Consider the following 9,360-nt stretch of genomic DNA (forward strand, 5'->3'; position numbering starts at 1 on the left):
AGAAAGAATCAAATGTTGAGATTGTTTGAGAACCATTACTTTTCAGCAAAATTTTATAGCTGCACAAAACTCATTTGAGTTTTATACCATGATCATATAACGTCATTTAAAAAACAAACAGATTTTAGTTCTACCAAGAGTCTCTCTTAATACTTCATTCTTGAGTCTGCGGACAGAGACGGCGGTAGGCTCCGTGGGCAACGCTGTCCCGCTGATCCTACAGGATCCAGATGTGGGCTCGGACACAGCCTCGGCTTCAGTCTCGGGCCAGCGAGGCGATGGCCAAGGTATTGGTGCTGAACGTGCTGGTGCAGGAGAATCCGAGCCCTTTCCACAGTACTTTCCGGTTCGAGATCAGCTTCGAGTGCAATGAGGCTCTGGCGGACGACTTAGAGAGGAAGATAATTTATGCTGACTCAGCTGAGAGTGAGGAGTTTGATCCAATCCTAGACTCAGTGCTGGTTGGCCCTATCCCAGCAGGGAGACACATGTTCGTCTTTCAGGCCGATGCTCCCAACCCATCCCTCATCCCTGAGAGCGACGCCATTGGTGTGACCGTGGTCCTCATCACTTGCACCTACCATGGGTAGGAGTTCATCCATGTGGGCTACTACGTCAACAATGAGTACCCCGACCCAGAGTTGGGGGAGAACCCACCCCCCAAAGCCAGACTTCTCTCAGCTCCAACGGAATTTCTTGGCCTTGAATCCCCGAGTGACCCGTTTCCACATCAACTGGGACAACAACACGGACAAGCTGGAGGCCATAGAGAACCAGGACCCTGCCCTAAGCTGCAGCCTCCCCATCAACTGTACCCCGGTCAAGGGCTTGGGGCTCCCTGGCTGCATCCCTGGACTCCTCCCTAAGAACTCCATGGACTGCATCTAACTGAGGTCTTAACTGGGGGACTCCAGGCCCTACCTGGGCCCAGCTAGGATTATGGCCATTCTCCCAACACATCTGGAGGGGGCAGTTAGGCCTCCCAGAGAGTCCTCTGGGGGCCATCTGGAAGACTTTGGGGCCATCAACTATATTCAGGCCTATCAAACTTATCCCTGAGGAAAGAATGGACCTCGGGTCTCTCCCAACCTCAGCCCAGAAAGATTATCTCACCTTTACTGCCCAGGCCTATAAAAAGCAGGTACTTTAGTTAATTCTCTAACTTGTGTCCTTTCTATTCCACACATAAGCCAATATGTCACCACGCTCCCATATAAGTAACATTGAGCCAGAGGTCTTCCCACAGACCTCCCTGGCCTTCCGTGAGGCTTTCTTGGTCAATGGTTCCAGCCCTGTAGAGCTAAAGGCTCTGTCATTTCCCTTCCCAAACATTTGAGTAGATCCACCCAGCTTTCTGGAGTCACAAGGAATCTGAGTTAGAAGGTAGACTCAGTCACAATTTCTGTCCTTTTCCCAAAACAATGTTTAGGTCTTTTCAATCCAGCAGCCCCTGGAAAACTCTGTTCGCAAAGGTGTGATCAGCTGGATGCTGAGGAATAATGGTTGATTCTCCTCTCAGTCACAACCACCTTCTTGTTACTTCCTAACTGGATCTGGATTTCCCTGGAGGCTGCCACTGTTGGAGCAGCCAACCAGGCTCTGTCTGTTTTGGCATCAGGACCTCTGGTTGCCTTTGCCCTCTACTAAGACCTTATGTTCTCACAGGCTACAGCATGATTACAGGCATGGGAAACGGTAGAGACCCTGAAAACCACCGTCCCCTGCCATACTCTGCCATATTCCCCATCCCTTCGCTGTTACGTGGATTCTGTTGGTGATTACAGTTTGTATATTAAAAGGTTTTTGTATTAAATATGTTCGGTTGATCTAAAAAAAATACTTCATTCTTTAATTCTTTTTCCTTTGACACATCTATCAATCTTCTTAGTGTAACCTGTCCATTTTTTTACATTTAAATCATTAACTTGTTACAACTCTGATGTTCTCCTATTTGTTGGTGACTTTGCTTGTGACTAAACAAATCTCTATTACTTTTATGGTTCTCATAAAATCCTAAATATGTTGAAAGCAATTTTAGTTTACATAGTACATTATATTTGCACTATATTATTAAATTTTAGCATCTGACAGCTGGTAAAAATAGTTTACAATGTCCTTGATGTCTTGAGAGAGATAGAGGCTAATACCAGGTCGGAAAGTAAGGTGAGTGGGAGCCGATTTCATAATTATCAGTGAATAACTGTGCTTCTATTGCTTTTAACAGTTATTTTTCTCATATACAACCTCATAACTACAATGATTCTGTGAATAAATGATTGGAGAATGAAGACCTTCTCTGTAATATATTAAAGATGCTTTAACACAATTCTTAAATGATTCTCACAGCTCTAATGTGATGTAGGCAAGATATACATTATTATTCCTACTTGATACTCAATTTGAAATCATTACATGATTTGTTCAGTCACAGAATTACTGAATAATATAGCTAGGACTTGTACCCAAATCTGTTTCTGTACCAAAGTCCTGTTTAGTCTAATGTTCTATGCTGCCTCCCAGTGGTACCAATTTATATTCACAGGCATCTGTAAATGAACACACATTATTTCTTTTTTTTTTTTTTTCTTCAAATTATTTCTTTCTTGTGGATTTAGGAAGATTGAAGATCTATATGTTTATCCATAATTAAAGTTTTTTTTCTGTTACCAGAGGTGCTCTTTTGCAATATTCACATCTTTCTGAATTTGTATAATTTCAAGCTTTAGATGTGCAGGGAAGAGTTAATTATATGAAAAGTTACACATAGAGAGTGTTTATTTTATCCCAGGCATTTCACTATGTACCCTAAATGTTATGGAACTATTATTACTATTCCCACTTTAGTAGTAAAATAAATGAATCTCAAAGAATTTGTGTAAGTTGCTAATATTACACAGCTAATAATGGAGATTACCTGTTAATCTCCAAAGCCCATCCTTGTAACCATCAGTTACACTTTTTATTATAGTTTCCCCCTAATTAAAACTGTTGTTGAGTCACTATTCTTTCACTGTCTGTCTACTACTTCTCTAACACAATGTCTTCTGATTGACCACAAGCACAGAGCTTTTGACATCAACCCTTGTTCAGGTGTTAATTTGTGTAAGCATAACAAAAAACATATTTATGATCAGTAAATGTACCACTTTTTCAGAAGAAGTAACCATGAGCTTTTTCTGAGCTATTTCTTGATTTTTGCCACTCCACTCCTGACAAAAACATTGACAGTGAAAAATTCTTCTCTAAATGCTTTAATGCCCAAATCTCAACCATACATAGAGCTGCTATCCAATATACTAGCCATTAATCCCATGGTGACTACTGAAATTATAATCAATTACAATAAAATAAAATAAAAGATCTAGCCACATTTCAAGTGCTCAATAGCCACAAGTGGTTAATGGCTATAATTTCGGGTGCACTGATATAAAATAATCCCATCATTTCCAAAAGTTGATTAGGTAGTGTTGGTCTAGAATAAAGATGACAGTTTTCTTCCAGATGTGGAAGAAAAGGAATTCCATCTAATTTTTTTAACAATGAGCCACATATAACTCAAAGCATTTTAAAGCAGTTTCAAACAATAGCCCTCTTTAGTGTGTGTGTTTGCCAGTGGTGTAGAGGTTATGATCCAGGTGAAGCAAGATTGGATATGATGATAGTGTTTAAAGAGAACCTAAAAATAGGGGAGCAATGCTAGAAGTGTGGTCATTTCTAAACCTTTTACTGAGATCATGTAGACACCTTTAAATCAAATAGCAGCACAGGTCTAAAAGCGACAGAGATTTCCAATGAAAAGTAATTTCTTTCCAAACTCTTGTTAAAAATGCCCTGCAATACATATGACTTGAAGAAAGACCAGAATGGTACCATAAATTAAATTTTAAAGTACATATGTCAGAAAATGGAATAAACTTCTACAACTATAGTAACATAGGATAGAGTTAAACAAGTTCCTTAGTGACCAATAGGAGTTTTCCTACGTGAGCATTAGAAGCAATGGCCTGTGTGTCATTTTCGGTGGATCTGATGGCAGTTTGAAATACACGGTTTGGAAATTACATTGAACTTCATAAAAGTCAGACAAGGCTTACTTTATTAGAAGTATTAAAGGAGCACTAGCAGATAGCTCCTGCTTCTTTGGGAAAAGCTGAAAATAGCTTTATTTTTTTTTTCTCTTTCATAATATCTAGGTTTTGTAATATTTGGCATCATGCTTTGCTAATGTTTATTGCATCATTATTCTGGCCCCATATTATTAAGAGGTTTTGTTCAGTAGAGAGGTTCTTGAGACTGATAATCTATTAAATTGTTAACAGTTATAGACAGCTTAAGAAGAAAGAGAACGGCTTCCTTTTAGGTCCAGATGATCAAACAATTAAAACAGCATCAACAGTATTTCAAACAACCACAGTACAATTTACCTCATCAGTTCATTCACTTATGTCAGTAATTTTTATTTCACTGGGTCTTGGGTTACCAGTCTCATGAAATTGCCCATTTCTCAACTAAAAAGAGTTCTGAAAACCGCAGTTAGCACCCTGGAAAGGTCTGAACATCGTCCCAACAAAGCCATTGAAGTCTATCCCCAAGGGTCTATTCTTTGGACTAGGAAGTTTGAGGTGCCTGGAGTCCTTTGCTATCAGGTTCTGAGATGGTCCTTCTTCATTGAAGGCACAAACTATGACCTCTAACTTGTTATGGATGTTTCAGACAAGCCTCCGAGTAAAAGGAAACTATCAGTAGATAACAGCTACACATAACCCACACCCCATTTTACAGAAGATACAACTGAGGTCCAAGAAGGTGAGGAGCTTACCCAGGGTCACAGAGGTAATAAGCAGAGAGTCAAAGATCTCCACCAAGCAGCCTGGTTCCTACATCATGGAAGAGCCCAGAGGCCTATCTGCTGGTGCTCTTGGCAAAATCACTTACCTTCTGAGGAAAGTCAGAGGAGCCCTCCCAGTCCTAAGAGGCTGACATTTCATAATCAACCATCTCCTGCTCGAGTTTTGAGGTTCAGCCTTTTTGTGCGCCTCCCAAAGTAAGCCCCAGGGGCCCCAGAGTTCGAAGCTGTCTTTCCAGATATGACTGGAGAGAATTTAACTCAGAGATCAACAACCCCTGGGAACTTTGAGGGGCTGAGCCAAGACTGCTGCTAACCATGTCATACCTAGTGTAGGCATGAGAAAAGCACCCCCTGGGAGGGTGGCGGGAGGCCAGGCGGCTTTTATTTAAAGGCATCTGGGCTGAGGTGAAGAATTACAAAAGGTGCCCCCCTCTGGACTGAGGCAATGCTACCTCAACCCATCCAAATGCAGGACTTCCAGGTTTTCGTAAATTGATCATGCCTTGTGGTTTTCCCTGTTATATGTGTAGGGTTCTTTTTCATCCAGAATTTACTTTTAAATTACCCCTTCCACTTCCAACATCCCAACTGGATTATTTAACTGAAAGATAACGAGATTCTTTACAACCGCTGCGATCAACTGTGTAGCTTGAAAGATTTGATGATATCGTGCAACAGGAAAGTCAACAAGTCCATGTAGGTATTACTGCCAGGAGAAGAGCAGAAGACTTGATACTATTCCCAGTAGAGAGGTCATTGTCTTTATGTTTTGTTTTCTGTTCTGTGATGAATGTAGAGGATTTTACAGAATCGTCAGGGGAAGAAACAACATATGGGGGGGAAGAGGGGGCAACAGTAGGTTAACACACTGGGCCGAAGTGTGCTTGTGTACAGCAAGTAGACTATAAGAATGTGTAAAGAATGAAGGCCAGCAACAACTGTGACCCGACATTGCCAGCCCATGTTTGGTCTCAGCTGGAGGAAGTGGTGCACCGGCTTAGTTTTTTTTCTGTGTGTGTGTGTGTGTGTGTGTGTGTGTGTGTGTGTGTGTGTAGGCGGCAGGTGGCAGGGGAGAAGGTGCACAGCGTGAGACGACGTCAGTAAGGAGGGATGGGTGGGTAGGTGGGGACATCCTGTCCCTGCTGGTCTTAATAGTCCATTGTCCTGCAGGGCCCTGCACCCACTCTCCTGCGGCTTCTCCTCCCACTGGTCCTTTTTGGTGTCTGCACGCTTCTGGTTCAGCTCTCAACCTGAAACTTGTATAGGGAGGAAGTGATGGTTTCTCTGTATGGCACCCCTACATCTCCCTAGCCGCGCAGGCAGGCTGGGCTCCCAGGAACTCATTAGGAGCCATAAGGCTTTTCCCCACCCTGAATCATTTTCCAACCAGGAGCTGGGGACCTGGTCCCACCTCCTCTGGACCCCCTCCCAGAAGTGGGGGCGAGGCTGGGTGCATCTGGGCAAGGGAGGCAGAGACACTGGCACTGGATTTCAATGACATGGAGGTCACTGTTGACTTTGACCGGAGCAGTTTTGATGAAGTGGTAGAGCAACAATAGAAAGACATCTAAACAAATGGGTTCAAGAGAGAACAGGAGGAAAGTGAAGAGGGGAATTATAGACAGCAATTGCCAGGGCTGACCGGCAGACCCTGAATGACGGATTAGCTTAAAACAATTGATTGGTTTATTCTTGCCAGAGAGCCATGCTCTTAGGGAATAGGGCATTAGACAAGTGAGTTTGATTGTTTTGTTTTGTTAATTTTTATTGAATGTATTGGGGTGTGGCATTGATTACTAAAATTATGTAGGTTTCAAGTGTACAATTCTATAATACATCATTTGTATATTGTATTGTATATTCTCCACCCAAAGCCAAGTCTCTTTTGGTTACCCTTTATCCCCCGTTTTGTCCTTTTTTAACTGCCCTTCCCCCCTCCCCCCTTTCCTTCTGCTAATCATGATACTGTTGTCTATGAGGTTTCGTTTTTTTTGTTTGTTTGCTTAATCCCTTCACCTATTTTACCCAGCCTCCCAACCCCACTCCTCTCTGAGAACTTCGCTGTCTGTGAGTCTAATCCTAGTTTGTTGCATTTATTTTGTTCTCTAGCTTACAAGTGAGTTGGATGGACTGGCTAGTGATGGAGAAAAACTGGAGACCAGTGACATTGGTGAGAAAGGTGGGCCAGGTAGAGGACAACAGAGGCAGGGCAGGAGAAGAGTTTCAAAGTGGGAACTGGGAGCTGGGAAGGAGCACACTGAAGGAACAGTGTTGAAGGGCCCCAGGAAAGTATGCAGCGTTCTTCACAGTTCTGCTCAAAGCACACCACACTGACAGTCTCCTCATTACCTTTTCATTGTCCCCCCAGAGAGGTCTCTAGAGCTCAAATCTGTCCACCACAGAGGAAGCGTTACGAAGAAGCATGCTAACGGTTTCTAAGAAAGATGAAACGTGGCTGAAGTGTAGAACACTGTAAAGAGAAATATACGGCAATGGCCACGGTCCAGGATATGAATGAACTGGTGAGAACTTGAATACATGACTGAAAATGTTCGTGGTCGTTATTTAATTAGAAAAGAAATTTTCTTTGCAATTATAGGTTTATGTTATTCCTTTCTGTGACATAAAAACACAGGCACAAACAATCTATTGTAAGAAGGATATTTCAAGTCAGCCATTCATTGAGCAATCACAGGCCTGTTACTATATTTGACTCTTGTGAAATAAAACAGATAGTTCTTTCCACTCAAAGTGCTTTCTCTAGAGGGTCAGCAAGGGTTTACCTGAGGAAGTAAAGCCTGAGATGGATTTGAAATGAATAGGCGTTAAGCAGCAAACGTAATGTGAGAGTGGTTTGATTGTGTGGAGGAAGTGGACGAGAGCTTTCTGAGCAGTGGAGACTGTGTTTCTGTCTCATCACTCACAGGCTACTTCTGAGTAGCTATTGTTCCATTTCAATGAAAGAAAATGGGAAAGTGAGTTTGGAAGTTGTTTTTCAGGAAAAAGGAAGTCAAAGTAGCTTCCAAATAACCTCCCTTTTTAAATAACCTTACCCCGTGATTCTCTGACACAAAATTGCCTGTCTTCCTGTGGTCCCCTGGCTCCTTCCATAGAACTATATTCTTTCCTTCCTATTTTCAGGAAATCCAGTACATTCTGAAGGCTATTTAATCCCATACATCTGTCAGGTGGGAGTGTAATGAAACATTATCCCTTAGGCATCATATGGATCAATTAGTAAAAATATTAAATGATTTTTTCTTTCAAGAAGATTGTCAAAATATTGCTCAAACATGCTATCATAAATGCTGATAATTTCATTTCCTTCTCCATAGGAACCTATCACAGCAACAGAATGGCAATTGAGTTTATCAGTAATATCCTCCTAGTGTATTGTCTCAGAGGACTAAGACTCAGGATGTACATTATTAGAGGGTTACCATGTTCAGGTTGAACCTAAAAGAGAACCTGTTCTTTTTACCACTGGAAAGAAAGCCAAAGATTCCCAAGTCCAATTTGCTCATTTTACACGTGCGGGTTGCCTAGGTAAGGTCTCAGAATTAGGCATCAAAAGAGCCAGGTCTAAAACATAGATTTCTCCAAAATGATCAATCCTTGCGGCTTCATCCTGTTTCAGTGTTTCCTCCACTTTCCAGCGTGTCTATTTGAATATTGAGCTTCTCAAGTATAGTGTCTGTTCCTTTTTTCCAGGGTTTCTTGTTTTCTGAGATTTTTACACATTTCTCCTCCTAAAGCCAGCATTTGAGAATGTTAGGTTAAGAAATACTTTTTTTTTTCTGGATTCTCCTTTGACAGTAAGGTGTTCTTATATAAAAGTAAGTCTTATTGCCCCCTTGTGACTATAATGCACAACTGCAATGGTAAAAGTGCAATTTTTAAAGGGAAAGTTTCATGTTTATCAAAAGTTCAATAAAACCAGTATTTTCCTTACCTAGAGTATCTTCTTCCAAAGTTGTTACAACTTTTTCACATATACTTTACCAATCTCTCTTGCATTCTATTGCCTTTTATTCTCTGAATGCTTTGAAAGTAAGTTGCACACATAAATAAATCTAAAAAAACAAAAATAATTCAAAATTTCAAATTCAAATATACTCAAATTTTCCTAAAATATCTTTATAAACCCTTATGTTCTTAATCTAGAATCTAATCCAGGCTTAGACTTCACATTTTGATTATTGTCACTGCTAAATGGTAATTAAAAACTTTAAGAGTTTCTTTGACCAAAAACAGATTCAAATTGAGCAGCATTTAATCTAGCACATAAAAAGGAGCTCAAGGAGCTGTACAGAAATGAAAAGACTTTTATAGGCAGAAGGGAGCAGAAACAAGGATGTTGTACTAGGCAAAAAAAGAATGTTTAATAAGGCACGTTCGTCTAGGATCACAGGGGTTTATCAAACAGATTACCTAACTAGCGCTAACCAGGTGATTCCTGATTGACTGCTTTAAGATTCCATTTCTGGAAGAGCTGAAATTCTTTGGTGATA

General features: G+C 41.1%; 1 pseudogene across 1 annotated transcript; it reads left to right on the forward strand.

The window, feature by feature from the left end:
• Positions 1-278: 278 nt before the first annotated feature.
• On the forward strand, positions 279-888 carry LOC308245611 (histone chaperone ASF1B-like; annotated as a pseudogene). The gene has a single exon. The product of its transcript is annotated as a histone chaperone ASF1B-like (transcript).
• Positions 889-9,360: the final 8,472 nt, after the last annotated feature.

The sequence above is a fragment of the Plecotus auritus genome (assembly GCF_963455305.1).
Source record: "Plecotus auritus genome assembly, chromosome: 3".
Taxonomy (NCBI): Eukaryota; Metazoa; Chordata; class Mammalia; order Chiroptera; family Vespertilionidae; genus Plecotus; species Plecotus auritus.